Source organism: Chlorocebus sabaeus, chromosome X (genome assembly GCF_047675955.1).
Source record: "Chlorocebus sabaeus isolate Y175 chromosome X, mChlSab1.0.hap1, whole genome shotgun sequence".
In the NCBI taxonomy this organism is placed as follows: Eukaryota; Metazoa; Chordata; class Mammalia; order Primates; family Cercopithecidae; genus Chlorocebus; species Chlorocebus sabaeus.
In genome coordinates this window covers 81,548,402-81,551,519 of record NC_132933.1, presented here as the reverse complement: position 1 = coordinate 81,551,519, position 3,118 = coordinate 81,548,402, and the positions used below count along the sequence as shown (strand labels likewise).

The following is a 3,118-nucleotide window of genomic DNA, read 5'->3' as shown; positions in this document are numbered from 1 at the left end:
AAGAGTCTTGCTCTGTTGTCCAGGCTGGAATGCAATGGCATGACCCTGGCTCACTGCAACCTCTGCCTCCTGGGCTCAAGCAATTCTCCTGCCTCAGCCTCCTGAGTAGCTGGAATTACAGATGTGTGCCACCACGTCTGGCTAATTTTTGTATTTTTAGTAGAGATGGGGTTTTGCCATGTTGGTCAGGCTGGCCTCGAACTCCTGACTGCAGGTGATCTACTCGCCTCGGCCTCCTAAAGTGCTGGGAATACAGGCGTGAGCCACCGCACCCAGTCCTCTTAACCATTTCTCTAGCTGAGTGTGACTTTGTCTGCCTTTCTCTCCAGTACTGTGATGTCTGTTTTTCAGGAATGGAGGTTCCTCTGCTGCTCTATAGCCAGAGACCCAAAGTGAGAGCCATGTTTCTTGATTCAACCCTGGAAACCTTCTATGATAATTTTAAAAAATTACTAACCATCTATTGAGCACCCATAATATTTTAGCACCTTTGATACAGTAGATCCAGACCTTATGACAACACTGTAACACAAATACCTATGTGTATGAATGGTTTTTAATCTTTTTGAGTTCACCAAAAGATTAAAAAGCCTTTTGTGGGATACTGGTGACAGCTCTGGATCTTCTTTCCAGAAAAATTCAATTATGCACATATACATAGTATTGTACACAACTTCAGAAGAGGCTTCTAGGACCTACTGAAGCCCATCCTCTAGTAGTCCACAGACTCCAGGGTAAGAACTCTTGACTTATACAACCCTTTGCAGCTGACTCTTTTATAGCATTAAGGGTATAGAGAGTGTAGGGGGCATCTTATCCTCCTCATCATCTCCTCAGAGAGAAATGTTTAGAATAGCTCCCTACATTAACCAAGTATCTCTGAATATTCTTTCTTTCTCTCTTGTACATAGGACTACAAGGGAAGAATGCAGACAATCACGTGTGGTTGTAGGAGATGAGGCTATAGGTAAAACCTGCCTCCTCATCAGTTATACAACAAACGCCTTTCCTGAGGAGTATTATCCCCACTGTCTTTGGCAACTATAGCGTGCAGACATCTGTGGATGGGCAAATCGTCAGCCTGAACATGTGGGACACTGCTGGCCAAGAGGAGTATGACTGACTGCAAACACTCTCCTAACCCCAGACCAGTATCTTTGTTCTTTGTTTTTCCGCTGGGAACCCATCCTCTTATGCCAATGTGAGGCATAAGTGGCACCCAGAGGTCTCCCATCATTGCCCCAATGTGCCTGTTCTGCTGGTAGGCACCAAGAGGGACCTGTGGAGTGACCTTGAGACAGTGAAGAAGCTGAAGGAGCAGAGCCTAGTGCTCATGACTCCCCAGCAAGGCACTTCCCTGGCTAAGCAGTTGGGGGCTGTGAAGTATCTGAAATATTCGGCCCTGATGCAGGATGGGGTGCATGAGGTATTTTTAGAAGCTGTCTGGGCTGTGCTTTACTCTGCTACAAAGAACACCAAGAAGTGCATCCTCTTATAGCTTCTGGGTGCTACCTGGGGACTGCACCTAAGAAGTATAAGGGTGATATTCCTTTGTCAGCAGTTAAAGAGTACCAGCATGAGCCATTTTTCTCTTCTAGAAACCCTAGACTGCAGGATATTGAGCTTTTGGAGGAATGAAGACAGACTTATTTGTGCATAGCTGCTTTGAAGTTTGGTCTGACCTTTTGGAGGAAGGGGTGTGTGTGTGTGTGTGTCTCCCCTGTCGAAGTGGTAAGAGGAGGTGCCACTCAGTGCTGTTCTTTTCTCTCCTGGCCAGGTAATGATAAGCAGAGCAGCTTAGGACTGTTCATTGTAGACTTTTGCTTGTCTGCTTTTAAATCTAATTGGAGCTTTCCTTGCTGTATTTACCACTGAGCAAGTGCCTCACAGAAGGACAAGGTTATCCAGTTTTTATTTATTTTTTATTATTATTATTGTTAATATTTTTTGAGATGGAGTTTCTTTCTTGTCACCCAGGCTGGAGTGCAATGATATGATCTCGGCTCACTGCAACCTCCGCCTCCCAGTTTCCAGCAATTCTCCTGCCTCAGCCTCCCGAGTAGCTGGGATTACAGGCGCCCGCCACCATGCCCGGCTAATTCTTTCGTATTTTTAGTAGAGACAGGGTTTCACCATGTTGGCCAGACTGGTCTCGAACTCCTGACCTCAGATGATCCACCCACCTCAGCCTCCCAAAGTGCTGGGATTACAGGTGTAAGCCACCATGCCCGGCCTATTTTTATTATTTTTTTGAGAATCTCACTGTCACCCAGGCTGGAGTGCAGTGGCATGATCTTGGCTCACTGCAACCTCCGCCTCCTAAGTTTCAAGCAATTCTCCTGCCTTCTGCCTCAGCCTCCTGAGTAGGTAGGCACGTGATAGGCACGCACTACCACACCTGGCTAATTTTTTTTTTTTTTTTTTTTTTTTTTTTTTTTTTTTTTTTGAGACGGAGTTTCGCTCTGTAGCCCAGGCTGGAGTGCAGTGGCCGGATCTCAGCTCACTGCAAGCTCCGTCTCCCGGGCTTACGCCATTCTCCAGCCTCAGCCTCCCGAGTAGCTGGGACTACAGGCGCCCGCCACCTCGCCCGGCTAGTTTTTTGTATTTTTAGTAGAGACGGGGTTTCACCGTATTAGCCAGGATGGTCTCGATCTCTTGACCTCGTGATCCGCCCGTCTCGGCCTCCCAAAGTGCTGGGATTACAGGCTTGAGCCACCGAGCCCGGCCCACACCTGGCTAATTTTTGTATTCTTAGTAGAGACAGAGTCTCACCATGTTGGCCAGGCTGGTCTCAAACTCCTGACTTCAGGTGATCTGCCTGCCTCTGCCTCCCAAAGTGCTGGGATTATAGGTGTGAGCCACTATGCCTGGCTGGTTATTCAGTTTTTAAATCATTGCTTTAAACTTTCATATATGAGGTTGCTTTTTTTGGGGGGGGTGGTTATTGCGACAGGTCTTGCTTTGTCATCCATGGAGGCTGGACTGCAGTGGTAGTGGCATGAACATGGCTCACTGCCATCTCGATATCCCAGGCTCAAGGGATCCTCTTGCCTCAGCCCCCCAAGTAGCTGGGACCATGAGTGCGTGTCACCATGTCTGGTTAATTTTTGTATTTTTG

At 47.3% G+C, this 3,118-nt stretch overlaps 1 pseudogene; it reads left to right on the top strand.

The window, feature by feature from the left end:
• The first annotated feature begins 814 nt into the window (after positions 1–814).
• On the top strand, positions 815–2,230 carry LOC103232156 (rho-related GTP-binding protein RhoG-like; annotated as a pseudogene).
• The last annotated feature ends 888 nt before the right edge of the window (positions 2,231–3,118 follow it).